At 43.9% G+C, this 15,422-nt stretch overlaps 1 protein-coding gene across 2 annotated transcripts in view; it reads right to left on the reverse strand.

The window, feature by feature from the left end:
- The window catches only part of ZNF408 (zinc finger protein 408), a 301,687-nt gene that overhangs the window by 183,856 nt on the left and 102,409 nt on the right, over positions 1 to 15,422 (reverse strand). The window lies entirely within an intron of this gene.

The raw sequence follows: 15,422 nt of genomic DNA on the forward strand, positions 1-15,422 counted from the left end.
TAATACATTTCTTACATGTATTTTTTTCAGTGCTGGCAAATACTTACAAACTTTCTCCACTGACATGACATGTCATTAGGCTTAAAAATATTGAGACAGGAGATGTGGAAAACCTCCCTGATATCATGTTATCAGTGGAGAAAGCACATACTATTAGGCTTAATAAAAAATATTGAGATAGGAGATGAGGTACAGCCTCCATGACATCTACATTTCAACTGATTTATTTAAAACGTATGTGCTACAAGGCATACAAATCACTGTAAGTAGCACTTAAGAATTAAAGTTAACCGCATACCTGATATACAGAGTAATAGAAATTAAGACGGGAGATGAGCAGTTCAGATTCATATCAGGATGCAACACAGCCAAGCTGATGCCTGCAGTGAAACAGAGGAAGGAGTCCAAGTGGGCATTCGAAAGTGGTTTGGGCAGTCCCGTCATGGTAAGAAGTCTTGGACACATTGGTAGAACTACTGCAGTATACAAGAACATAGTGACATGAGCATAAACAATGTTTTGACTCACTGACAGGTTCCAGTGGGAGTGAGTGTAGATCAGGGTTCAGCTCTGAGCCCACTGCTGTTCATACTAGGGACAGACTACATTAACAAACAGGTTGGAGGGAAAAGATAAATAAAGCTGCTGTATGGACATGAAGTAGCATTACAAGCAGAATCTGAATAGGACATTCAGCAAAGGATATTTGAACTGACTGCAAAACCAAAGGCACATGGCATGAAACAGAGTACAGGCAAGACAGCTGTTATGATGGCAAATGGGGGAAACCATAAGAAACTGAAAATTTTGATAGAAGGAAAAAATAGATAAACAGGTTAACATCTTCAAGTATCTGGGAGGGGTGGTTGAGAAGGAAAGCCTGAATTTGGAGGTGAAAGAGGGGCTGCAGTCAAAACTGACACAGTTCAAGGTAGTGTAAGGCAGAAGAATGCAAAAGAAGCTTAAAATGTAGGGTGTACAGAGCAGGGATGCAGCCAATAGCTCTCTATGGCACAGAAATCTGAGCAGTGAAACCACAGCAGTTAATGGAGACAGAAGTGATTGCAATGAAGTGCTTTAGAAGGTTGGAAGGATACACACTGAGACAGATCAAGAAATGATGACACCAGAACAGAAGCTAAAATTATTCCAATTGTAGGGAAGGTCAAAAAGAACAAATTATGGTAGTTTACACGTGTGCAGGAAAGCAGAAAATGGTTTTGTGGAGAAGCAAATAAAACTTGTGAAGTCCTCCAAGGCAAACTATGAATCCAAGTTAGCTTCCTCAACCAAGGACAACCATAGGGTGTTCTTTAGTTATATTCGTAACCTAAAAAGTAAGGCTCAGATCTGCAATGAACTGGTAGTTAGTGGTAAAACATACACTAAGCCAGTGGACATCGCTAACCTGTTAGCCAACAGGTTCAGTGAAAACTTCACTCCCCCATCCCTGTCACACATACTTCATGACATCCCTATCACCTGTCGCCCACCTTACATCTCTAAAGAACAGGTCATACATGCCCACTCCAAGGCCAAAAACACAGCATCAATTGGACCTGATAACATCCCAGGCTGCAACTTACATGGGCTCAAACAAGAATTAATATCACTATTGTCTACTCTTTTCAATCATAGTCTAAGCACTGGCTTCATCCCAGCTGAATGGAAAACAGCCACCGTCATCCCCCTGCACAAAGGTGGTGCTTCTACTAACCCAAGGAACTACAGACCTACAAGCCTGACTAGCCTTATCTGCAATGCCATGGAGAGAATCATCATGGACCTTATTAACAAAGATATAGGTAATCTCCAAATACTAGATCCTACCCAGTGTGGATTTGTGAAGGGGAGATCGATCATGCTTGTTAAACCTGGAGGACTTCTTCGAGCCAATCACAATGTCCCTGGATGAAGAGAAATCTGTGCATACAGCCTACCCAGACCTGGCCAAGGCATTTGACACTGTCCCGCACTCAGGCATCACTGACAAACTCTCTCAGCTAGACATCAACCCTTGCATCGTAAGGTGAGTTAAGAACTGGCTCTCTGATAGAACGCAGAGTCAAAATAGGGGAACCCACCTCCAACAGCAGACCCATTACCAGTGGTGTTACACAGGGATCGGTCCTGGGACCTCTACTGTTTGGAATCTATTTCTCGAAGTACAAACTAAAACCAAGGGACTGTGGCTGACAAAGTTTGCTGACGACTGCAAACTAGGTGTGGTCATAGAATCTCTAAATGATGTCAACATTCTTCAAGAGGGTCTTATGCAAACAAAAGAATGATACCAAAGTCATGGCCTCAAACACAATGCAAAAAAAATGCATCATCCCTTTTGGCAAGAACAATGTTCCTGCAAATTACCACAATGGCAATACCCTATGTACGCACTCAGTGGTGAGAAATCTGGGCACTTAGTGATCAAAGGCAAGGTTGCTGTCAACCTATGACTTCAGAGTGGTAAGGAGGACATTCTATATGGCTCACCTCATAATTAAGGGCACTGCCTTGACAAAAAGTGAAGTTATCACCTCCTTGTACTCTTCACTTATTAGGCCAATAATGGAGTACAACACCCCTTTTGGCATGTAACTTTCACAGCACCTGCAGCAATTGGAGAGACCACAAAGGTTCCTCACAAAGAAAATTCAAGGTCTTCAGCAGCTATCCTATACGGATCGGCTGAACTTATTGTCACTTTATTCTATTTCATACAGACTGCTCAGAAGCCATCTCATCCTTGCATATAAGGTGATCTCTGACCCCCCTATACTGAACATGCTGCACATCCACAAGTCAAAAGGCACATGGGCTACTTGCTCTAAAGACCTAAACTTGGTATGCAACATCAACAGAACCTGCTGGAGGGACAGATGCGTCTCCCAGAGGTTACCACACCTTTGGAATAGAGTCCCACTTCACATCAAACAGAGCACATAACTGGCCCTCTTCAAACATAATCTGGATGATTGGATGGGTAACAAACCCATCCCTGGGGTTCCACCTGTGTTCCTCTTGGACAGGGGCAATAGGTGCTGATCATGGTAACAAGGGTAAAATTTGGCTAGGCTTGTGAGGCCCTTAGGCTATTAGCCTAATAACTTCCTATGATCCTATGAAAGACAGGAAGAAAGCATGAGGAAAAGTACAGCTGTGTACACTTACCATAAATGTAGATGTTCGAGTGTTTCACTGTTGTAGACAAAGTACAGCTGTGTACTTACCATAAATGTAGATGTTCGAGTGTTTCACTGTTGTATACATAAAGTACAGTTGTGTACACATACCATAAATCTAGATGTTCGAGTGTTTCACTGTTGTAGTATACATAAAGTACAGTTGTGTACACTTACCATAAATGGAGATGTTCCAGTGTTTCACTGTTGTATACATAAAGTACAGTTGTGTACACTTACCATAAATGTAGATGTTCCAGTGTTTCACTGTTGTATACATAAAGTACAGTTGTGTACACTTACCATAAATGTAGATGTTCGAGTGTTTCACTGTTGTATACATAAAGTACAGTTGTGTACACTTACCATAAATGTAGATGTTGCAGTGTTTCACTGTTGTATACATAAAGTACAGCTGTGTACACTTACCATAAATGGAGATGTTCCAGTGTATTTACTGTTGTATACATAAAGTACAGTTGTGTACACTTACCATAAATGTAGATGTTCCAGTGTTTTCACTGTTGCAGTCATCACACTTGGATTATCTGCCTGCAGGTAGCCCCTTACCATAAATGTAGATGTTAGAGTGTTTTCACTGTTGTATACATAAAGTACAGCTGTGTATACTTACCATAAATGGAGATGTTCCAGTGTATTTACTGTTGTATACATAAAGTACAGTTGTGTACAGAGACCATAAATGTAGATGTTCCAGAGAGACACAGTTGCAGAGATCACACTTGGATTATCTGCCTGACAGGTAGAGAGAGAGAGACCAGAGAGAGAGAGAGACAGACAGAGAGAGAGCTGTCACAGACAGAGACTGAGAGAGAGAGACAGACAACAGAGAGAGAGACAGATACAGAGAGAGAGAGACAGATACAGAGAGAGAGAGACAGATACAGAGAGAGAGAGACAGACAGAGAGAGAGAGAGAGAGAGAGAGAGAGAGAGACAGAGAGAGAGAGAGAGAGAGAGAGAGAGAGAGAGAGAGAGACACACAGAGAGAGAGAAAAACCAGGACTGCAACAGTGAATACACTCGAACATCTACATTTATAGAAAGTGTACACAACTGTACTATGTTCTTCGTGTTTCACTGTTGCAGTCATCACACTTGGGTTGATTCCCAAAGCTAAAGAAAGGGTGAAGGCAGTCAAGAAGAGTTGGGGATGGCTAGTATGCCCTGCAGGACTGCTGTTGCAAAACCTGCCCTGGATTTGGAAAAGATAGGCAGGTGGTAATGCTTGGTGAAGGTGTATACAATGTCCCTGGTAGGGAATCCCCTGAGGAATGCTGTAGAGGTAGAAGTTGCCCTAGTGGAATGTGTTCTGACCCCCTGAGGGGTTGGTTTCTCATGGTGTTTGTAGCAGAAATGGATACAGTGTGCTATCCATTTGGAAATTGTCTGTTTTGAAATGGCCTTGCCCTCTGCCCCTGGTGCAAAACTGAGTAGTAACTGGTCAGATTTCCTGAAGGGCTTAGTCCTATCCAGGTAGAAGCCGAGCTGTCTGTGCACATCCAAGGAGTGCAGGATCCTTTCCCCTTTATTTTAAGGGTTAGGGAAGAAGGTTGGTAAATGGACAGATTGGTTGAGAGCCACACTGGGCACCACTTTAGGCATAAAGGAAGGATTAGTCCCGAGGGAGACCCTGTCAGCATGAAAGATAATGAAGGGTCCCACAGCCATAAGTGCTTGTAACTCAGACACTCTTCTAGCTGAAGTGATGGCCAGAAGCAAGGCTGTTTTCCAAGAGAGGAATTTTAACTCTGCTGACGCTGCAAGATCAAAGGGGGTAAAGCGTGAGCTTTTCCAGTACAAAGTTAAGGTCCCAAGTTGGGGTGGGTGCTCTCCTTGGTGGCCTTAAGTGGTTTGCCCCTCTCAGGAACTGTTTGATGAGATGGTGAGAGACCAGAGGTGGCTCAGTGTTGTAATGAGCCGAGATGGCAGAGGCATGGATCTTAATGCAGGAGAAGGATAGGCCTCTGTGGAGTAGAACTGCTAAGTAATCCAGGACCAGAGGTAAGGAGGGCAGTGCTGTGTCCTCTCCTTTAGACTGAATCCAGGAGCAATACCTTTTCCGCTTATCACCATAGGATTTCCTTGTACTGGGTCTTCTGGCTTCAAGAATGACGTCCAGCACCTGCTTGCTTAGGCTGGTCACTAGGGGAGAATTCAAGGAATAAGCCGGGCTGCAAGATTCAGGATTTGTAGTTGTGGATGCAAGATCTGTCCCCCCTGCTGAGTGAGGAGGGTTGGGATCTGGGGTAGGTGCCAGGGTGGCATCAGTGACAGGCTGCACAGTAGTGGGTACCAGTGCTGGCGTGGCCAGTCCAAGACAATCAGGATTGTCCTTTGTCTGTCCTGTTGCATCCTGAGTAATATTTTTGAGAGAAGGGGCAGCGGGGGGATGCATAGATTGAGAGGTTTTCTCACTGGAAGGATAGGGCATCCACTTTCGAGGCCTTGCTGTGGGGTGTCCTGGTGCACAATTTGCTGAGCTGGCGATTGCAGGGGGAGGCAAAGAGGTACATCTCTGGGGTCCCCCATTCCTGGATTAGAAGGCTGAAGGTGCTGGGTTCTAATTGCCACTCGTGTGGGTCTAGGAGATTTCTGCTTAAGTTGTCTGCCAGGGAGTTTTGTTTGCCTGGCAGGAATTGAGCTTGCAGATGAACCAGTTTGTCCAAGGCCGTGTTCCACAGGGCCATTGGTAGGAGTGGGTTCCCCCCTGCTTGTTGATGTACCACATAACTGTGGTGTTGTCTGTTTTTATTTGCAGGCGTCCTGGTGAGTGCAGGGATCTGAAAGCTGTTAGAGCGTGCTGAACAGCTAGCATCTCTTTTGGTTGATGTGCAGATGAATTTGACTTGGGCTCCAGTGGCCTGAATGCACTTGTCGTCCAGGTGTCTCCCCCAGGCATAGTCGGATTCGTCTGTGGTTAGGGTCTGGGCGGCATGAGGTTGAGTAAAGGGAGTCCCTTGTGGTTGCATGCTGCTGCCCACCAAATAAACTCTGTCCTTAGACAAGGTATGATATTTCCAGGTCCTCAGAATGTTGACACCAAAGACTTTTTAAGTACCATTGAAGTCTCGCATATGGAATTTGTAGGATGCAAGAGGCCATGAACCCTAGGGCCTGCCGGCTTTTCCTTGTGGATAGCTGGGTTCTGGTGACCATTTCAGTGAAGTAGCCTGTCAGATAGGCTTGTTTTTCTGGAGTAAGGAATGCCATCTGGGATGCTGTGTCCAAGCTTGTTCCCATGAATACAATCTTTTGACTGGGGACTAGTTTTGATTTCTTTTCATTGATAGTGTACACCAGGGAGGTTAGAAGGTTCTTTACAAATGTCAGGTGCTGCAACAGCATTTCCTGACTGTCTGCCTGAATCAGGCAGTCATCCAAGTAGGGGTACATTTGAATTTTTCTCTGTCTGCGGTAGGCAATGGCTCGAGCCAGGCATTTTGTGAATACTCTGGGAGCAGTAGTTAACCAAAGGGAAATGCAGAGAACTGATAATGTATAGATCCTGCCCTGAAACGTAGATATTTCCTGCATGAGTCCCTGATAGGGATGTGCAGAAAGGCTTCTTTTAGGTCTAGGGTGGCTAACCAGGCATCTTTAGACAGCATAGGAAGAAGCTGCTGAAGGGTGAGCATTTTGAATTTTGGTACCACCAGGAAGGTGTTTAGAATGGAAAGATCTAGGATTGAGCGCCAAGTGCCCTCTTTTCTGGGTACCAGGAAACGTCTGGAATAGAACCCTTGACCTATCTATTCTGCAGGAACAGGTTGAATTGCCCTTATGGAGAGCAGGGATTGAACTTGGTTTTGTGCCTCTGCCCACTGGTTTGGAGGAAGTTCTGGGAACCCTTTTGGGGTTGACAGTGAGTGGAAGTAAAATTTGTACCCCTGGGATACAATGTTGAGGACCCATTGGTCTTTGGTGATGGAGGTCCAGTTTTTTGCATGATGGGCAAGTTTTCCTCCTAGGGGCACAAGCAGTTGGGCAGAGGTGAGGAGTGGAGTTGATAAGTCATTGTGATTTTTTTCCGTAAGGGGGTGGCTTAGCACTCCCTGTTTTTGAAGTGGAGGCACGCCATTGCTTAGATCTCTGCATACCCTGAGACTGTAGTCTGGGGGGTCTGTTTCCCCTGGGTCTAGTTTGGGATGGCCTTGAGGGGGCTGGAAAGGACCAATGCTTCGAGGGGCAATGCCTACTGAATCTAGGAGGCTGCACTTGCAAGAAATCTTTGACTGTCTACATAGATTTAACTTTTTCTTCCATCTTTTTTAGAACTCTTCTGTTTTGGTGCTAAACAGATTGCCCTTGTTCACAGGAGCGTCTAGTAATTTTGATTTGACATGGTCTGGCAAGGTCTGTTCCTTAAGCCAAGCATGCCTTCTCAGTACAGAACCAGTGACTGCTGCCCTGCAAGATGCTTATAGGGCATCAAAGCCACATTGCAAAGTATGCTTGCTGACTTGGCTTGCAGAATGCATAAGCTCTTGTAATTCTTTATTTTCTGCACAGTTTGTAAAGGTAGCTAATTTTTACTTAAGTTCCATAACATGATGCTGGTACTTCAGCATGTGAAAATGGCAATTCAATGTCTTAATGGTGGGAATTGCAGAGGTGTATACTTTTTTACCCCATCTGTCTAAAGCTCTGGAATCTCTATCCAAAGGGGTGGGATTCTTAGCTGCAGTTGTTTTTATACCTTTAGGCCCCTGGGAGATTTCAAAAATCCTACTGCTGACCCAGAGGTAAAAAAATTGTGAGAGTCAAGAACTCTGAAGTACCTGTCTGGTTTCCTAGGAGCAAGTATCAGGAGTTAGACTGGATTCCATAAAGACATCATCCACAACATCCAGAACTGGAGGTATTGCTAAAGGTAGTGGCAAATCTAAAAATTCTCCGAGTCTCTTTTTGGACTGAGGGTAGTCCTGGCATTCCCAGTGGAAATGCTCTCAAAGTATGTAGGGCTTCACCAAAAGAAAAATCCTCTGGAGGTGAAGAAGAGGGAATCAACTCCTCTGCATCTGAATCCTCATAAACAGATAAAGGCATGTCTTCATAATCAGAAACCTCAGAGTCGTTGGACTCTTGGTCTGTTAAAGCTGCTGGGGACAGGTCCCTTTTTCTCTTAACAGGGCAAGGCTGGCTTACTCTAATCAGCATAATCAGGTCTTCTGCCATTTTAAGCATTTGATGTTTTGGCAAGGAAGCAGGTGCTTGAGTTTGGGTCATCGGTTGTTTAGGCATAGCTCGTACTCTTGGGCTTAGAAACTTGGTAGTTTTAGACAGAACTGAAGACGGGAAAGAAGTCATCAGTTTGTGTCGAATATCAGTAGTGTGAAGAACTTCCTCAAAAGCCAGTGCCTGCACAGCGGCTCTGCACCCATCCAAGGTAGGGACATCCGCAAGTTCCATAGTCAAAGAAGAGTCTCACGGCATACCGGACTCCAAAAGGCTCTCTGAATCCATCAAAGCGGGCATCAGGGGCTACGAAAGCGCCTCACTGAGTACTGGCGAACTGGCAACTAGCTTAATGGAAGCGTCGTCGGCAGTTCTGGACCCATGCGGTCTGTCTTTGTCTTTATCCTTACTTTTATTGGAAGATCGGTAGTCGGATGGCTTACCAACGCCATTTCGGAATATGGTGATCAAGAGCGAAAGTATTTAGTGACAATAAGGACCCGATGAATAGTTTCGGCGTTGAACAAAGCACAAAACCGACAGAGGTACGCTGTGGTCTGGGCCTAAACAAGTGATGCAATAAGAATGGAAATCTCGTTGTGATATTTGCTTTCCACAGGCGAGACAATTGTTAACTTTTTCTGACGGTGTGGTATTTGCTTTCCACAGGCAAGACAATTGTTAACTTTTTCTGACATCGGTTAGAGCAAGAAAAAAGGATCCCCAACAGGGTACTTAGCTTTAGAAGACTTCAGGATGATTCAATTTGGAAACAAAAACTCGTGTGAACTGTTTCTGCTTCGGGCTCCTCGGCCAGAAAGACTGATGTAATGGCATCAGTTGCCTGTTTTTATACCCCTGATGTTCGTCCTGGAGCAACACAACCGAAGCAGAAATACTAAGTCTCTAGTATTCAGACCTACTGAGGGCTACGTACAAGCAGATAACCCATGTATGATGACTGCAACAGTGAAACACTAAGAACATCAAGGACTTCCAAAGAGAAGGACGATCGAGTGACAGAAGACTAGTGATGGTCAGGCATAACTGCTGAAGAACTAAGAAGAGTGGTAATGAACTGAGAGGGGGGGACAACAGTTGAGGAGACAACCCTGACTATATACAGAAAAAAATGCAAGGAAGGAAGGATGATGATGTGTGATATCCAGAAGGTAGCTGCACTACTAAAAGTGCAGCACATTACGAAAGTTGGAGTACCTCAATCAACCAAGCATCCTGAGGAAAAGGTGTGGATCTGATAACTTGAGAAGACTTATGGAACTATTGAGGGGGTAAAAAAATCCTGAAGAAAGCTCACTTTCCATCTTTTTAGACTTCTCTAGATGCCTATGGTCCACTTTGTGGTTCTTTTAGTGCTGATCCGCATGGACATAAGAGAAAGCATAAAAACACCTAATGGAAACTTTAAAATAAAAGCACAGTGACAACAAGAAGATTCAAGGTTTGGCCTAAAACAAAGGGAAAAAAATAAAGCACAAATAATCATCTACAAATGATGCAAAGAGAAACTTTGACCTCTGTTCCTGATGAGCACTGCAGAACAAATGAATAGATAGGGAAGCCCACCCACAACTGGCTGTTAGGCAAATGGACAGTTTTTCAGAATATTAGGAAACAAAAAAAACAGCCAGGAAGAGATGCTCAGTATGAGCAAGTCTTGTAATCGAATCCTGCTGCTAGAATGTCTCAAAGGAAAACATATAAACCAAACAGTTTTTCAAGAAAAAGAAGGTACCAGTTGTGAAGGTAGAGAAACCTCAGCTTTGGCCAGCTAAGATCTAGCTGTATTCAACTGGACGTATAAGAGAATTTAAGTACCTTTATCTGCACTTTTTTTCAAATACAGTATTTAAACTGATTTAACCGTGTTGCATGATTATTAATGGAACTGGAAGTTTTGACTCTGTTCTTCAGTTAGTGCTGGCTTGAATTTTATTATTTGTTAGTAATTGCTGGTGTGGGGGAAGACACATTCGTTGATTTCCTGTCCTTGCCTATTTAAGGGGTATAGTTTGAAATATTTTCTGCTTAATAACCTCAGCTTTGGCCGGCTAAGATCTAGATGTATTCAACTGGATGTATAAGAGTATTTAAGTACCTCTATCTGCACTTTTTTCAAATAATACAGTATTAAAATATATTTAACTGTGTTGCATAATTATTAACGGAACTGGAAGTTTTGACTCTGTTCTTCAGTTAGTACTTGCTTGAATTTTATTATTTGTTTGTAATTGCAGGTGTGGGGGTAGCCACATTCTTTGATTTCCTATCCTTGCCTATTTAAGAGGTACAGTTTGAAATAAGTACCATTATCTGCACTTTTTTTCAAATAATACAATATTTAAATTGATTTAACTGTGTTGTCTGATTATTAACTGAACTGGAAGTTTTGACTCTGTTCTTCAGTTAGTTTTCCCACCCGCTCTCCCTGTTTCTGTTTTGGTGTTAATCTTGGTGGCTTTGAAACTGCCCGCCCTTCTTGTAAATTTGTGTTTGGATACTCCTTCTGGGCCCATCTCATTTGCTCACTCAACTGAGTGCAGTGAGATCATATTCCTATTTCAGGCACTCCTACTGTGTACAAAGAAAGCATCTGGGAAAGAGAACAACAAAAAAAAATTTAAGCTTGTTTCCTGCCTTTCCTGTTAAGTGGTCTAGACTGTTTGTAGGCTTCTGAGCCCCCAAGCCCTTCTGTGTTGGAGGGAAGCCTTCTAGCTTAGTTTTGTTTCTTATAACTAGTCAGTTTTCTACTTTCAGCACTCAAATCCGTTTCTTTGAACTCAGCACTTGTTCAGAACTCATTGTAAGCACTACATAAGCTGCAAATTACTACAGCACTCAACTTTCCTCACTTGTGTAGTGGAAAGCAGTTTTTAGTACTTAATAAATAAGCACTTATCCAGGCATGTCTAAGGGTCAGCTCCCAGTGATTTCTCCTGTCTACCTGATGAATCTGGGCATCTTGGGGCAATGCAGCAATTGCCTCATGTACACAGACAACCCTCTCCTCCTACCACCCAACACTACAACCTGTGAGAGATGCACTTATATAGCCAAACTGGAAGCAAAGCTCTCTTCACCCAAGACTGGACTAGACAGTCAAGAAGAGGAGAAGGTAAACACTTGCACCACACCACACTCATCACATAGTCCCTCATAACCTACACCATCAAAACACACACATAGAAACACAAAACACACACCTACATTCGCGGAGGCTCTCAATAAAAACCTGCCCAAGCATCAGGGACATCCAAAGCATAAACGCAGGCAAACTCCACCCCCAACACAACCCAAATGACACACAGCCCAAAAACTCAGTATGCCACTCAACCACAGCCCATAAGGCATAACAACATACCCAACACTCTAGTCATAGGTGACTTTATAGTCAGGCACACTGATGTTCCACTCACTAGACTAAACAAAGAAAAAGTTACTGTCAGCTGCCTGTCAGGTGCCAGGATCCGCCACAACGCATGCACTCAGGTCACTCCACAATAAGTACAAATATGACACTGCCATTGTCCATGTTGGTGTGAATGACCTGAGACGTACCTCCCTGGACTACGTGAAAAGAGACATGGAGGAGCTCTCCGATCTTGTATCCCAGGCAGGCATGACCCTAACCCCGAGTAGCATCCTGCCATCACCCAGAATGATACCACAGTACAAGGACAAAATGATTGACTTCAACAATTTGCTAAGCTTCTGGTGTCATTCTAAGGGGATCCAGTATTTGTCTGCCTGGGACGACAAGATCGACAGTCCACGATGCTTTGCCAGAGATGGCCTGCACCTGTCGCCCTTAGGATTCCGGATACTGGCTAAGGCTCTTGCCACCTCTATAGTGCCTTTTTTAGGCAAGGTTCAAATGACAAATTCACCACCATAACAGGTACAAGCAAGCACAATCTGAGGGTAATGCTACTCAATGCTAGAAGTCTAAACCTCAAAATGCATTCACTCGAGGCACTCCTTAAAATGGAGAACATTTACATCTGTGCAGTGACAGAGACCTAGTTCAAAGCTCCAGAGAGCACCCCTGCATTACCAGGCTTCAATTCATACCACACCTTTCGGCCACCTAACCCAGAAAGAAGCACTAAAGGCGGAGGCGTGTCCATATTCATTAAGGATATCCACACCTCCAGGCTAGTTGCACAGCATAATGCATCTGAGATTATCCAAATGCAACTAACTCTGGCAAGACCGCAATCCAAATTGCAGCTTGCTACAGACCCCCCACCATCCCCCAGGATTCACACTCCTCATTTCTTGATACACTGGAAAGTATTAGGGTACAACCCAACACCCTAATAATGGGCGATTTCAACTACCACACCATTAACAGGGAAAACTACTCATGTACCAACTCTTTTGCTTAACGTTTTCTAGACTTCATAAATTCCAACGCCTTGGATCAACTTATTCACACCCCCACCAGGGGCAGCAATATCCTAGACCTGGTCATTACCAACATGGGAAACCGGTGTTCCACACCAGAGGTCAATTCCTCGTTGGTCAGATCTGACCACAAGCTAATCAGCCTAGACATCCACATCCCACCACCACCCCCAATTAGGGAAACCATCATAAAAAACTTCTCCAAAGCCAACATCACACTTCTTAAGACAGAAGTGGCAAACTTCATGACACCCATGCAGACGGACAATAGAGGTATGACTGCCGAATCCTACACAGATGCACTTTATAAGCACTTACACGAGTGCATGGATCATGCTATCCCTAATAGAACCAAGATGTTATCCTCCAAAAAAAGGAAGCCAATCTGGTGGTTCTCTGCCATAAACAAACTCTACAACAGAAGAAAGAAACTGTTGCAAAAAAAAGAGTAAAATCCCATGACTGGAGGAACTCCGTGGTCAACCACAGTAAGAAGCTGAGATCCCTCATAAAATCTTCCAAAGCTAGTTACGAAAACAAAATTGCCACGGATTCAAAAGACAACCACAAAGCATTCTATAACTATGTCAAGAATCTAAATGGGAACACTCGGATCTTCTCTGAGTTACAGCACAATGGCACTAAATATACAGAACCAACTGATATTTCCAACATCCTAGCAGATAGGTTCAGTGCTAACTTTACCCCCTCTCACCCCCTAGAGGGCCCATCTCTATACCGGAAGAATGCAAAGTTCCTATAATCACGGCTGCACAGGTAAAAAACACACTCTCCAAAGCCAAGAACACAGAATCCATGGGACCTAACAACATCCCAGGCTGCATTCTACATGAACTACAGAATGAACTGGCACCCTACCTAAGTACCATGTTCAATCATAGCCTCACCTCAGGCTTTGTACCCACTGAATGGCACACCGCGACAGTTATCCCACTCCACAAAGGGGGAGCCACGATGGACCCCAGGAACTACCGCCCCATTAGCCTGGTCTGCAAGGCCATGGAACGTATCATTGTGGAACTCAAACAAAGACAATGGTAATCTCCAAACTCTGGACCCTACCCAGTTTGGATTTGTAAAAGGCAGATCATGTCTCCTAAACCTGATTGGCTTCTTTGAAGCAGTCACCAAAGCCATAAATGAGGGTAAAATGGTTCACACAGATCTCGCCAAGGCTTTCGACACCATCCCCCACTCTGGAATCATAGATAAGCTCACTAAACTAGGTATAAATCCCTGTCACAAGATGGGTTGCCAACTAGATCACGGACAGAACCCACACTGTGAAAGTAGCGGATTCCAAATCCGACATCAGACCAGTGACAAGTGGAGTACCACAGGGTTCAGTCCTGGGTCCTCTCCTGTTTGGTATCTACTTCTCTGAAGTGCAGGCCAACACAGAAGGTCTTTGGCTAACAAAGTTTGCAGATGACTGCAAACTAGGAGCCATAATCGAAACTCCTAATGATGTGGACAAACTACAAAAGGGCCTCACTGAGACAGATACCTGGTGTCAAAGCCATGGCCTGAAGCTCAATGCCAAAAAGTATATTGTCATCCCCTTTGGTAAAAACTCTGTACCCATTAACTACCACATAGCTGGTAGTCTACTTAATGCCAAAAATGTGATAAGAGACCTTGGGACACAGGTGGACAAGTAGTCTCTCCTTTGATAATCACATCGCCACAGTGGTCAGGAAATCCTTCTACGTGGCTCATCTCATCACAAAAGGATTCTCATCCAGAAAAAAAGGTCATTGTTCCCCTCTACTCATCACTCATTAGACCCATTATAAAGTACAATGCCCCTTTTGGTATGTACCTCACAAGACATCTACAACAACTGGAAAGACCACAGAAATACCTCACAAAGAGGATTACTGGCCTCAAACAGATGCCCTATGCAGACAGTCTTAAAAAACTACAGCTTTACTCCATTGCAAATCGCCTACTCAGGGGCGATCTCTGCCTAACATAAAAAGCTATGTCAAACCCAGAGCTGTTGGACATGCTCCACTTAAAGAAATCCCAATCCCTCCGAGCTACACACTCTAGGGACCTAAACCTTGTCACCACAATAAACAGAACATGCTGGATGGATAGATTCCTGTCCCAGAGACTTCCCATACTCTGGAACAGACTACCTATCTATGTCAAACAGAGCTCCTCATTAGCACTCTTCAAGAAAAATCTTGATGATTGGATGGGAAATGGAAAATTCACCCCGGGGATCACTTCTGTGGCTCTGCTCGACAGGGGCACAGGAAAATAATTTTCTTGGGTGGCGAAAGCCAGGGTACATTTTTTGGCTAGGCTTGTATGGGCCTAGGGCCGATAGCCTAGTACCTACCTATGAATGTATGAACATTAGAATTTAACATGACAGCCGTACATTTTTTTCCCCTCCAGACAAAAATATGAGTGAATGCACTACTAATGCCATCATGTTAAATACTGCTCTTTCTAGTGAAAAGCAGCAGTGATTCTTATAGTGTTAAAAGGTTACAGACGTGTACAAAAACAAAACTTTTTTTTTATTTCCTTCAATCAGCCACATTTCTGGACTTTTCATACTTTCTGTACGCTGCAATAA

The sequence above is a fragment of the Protopterus annectens genome, chromosome 9.part0 (genome assembly GCF_019279795.1).
Source record: "Protopterus annectens isolate FY-2018-M chromosome 9.part0, PAN1.0, whole genome shotgun sequence".
NCBI classification, from domain to species: Eukaryota; Metazoa; Chordata; order Ceratodontiformes; family Protopteridae; genus Protopterus; species Protopterus annectens.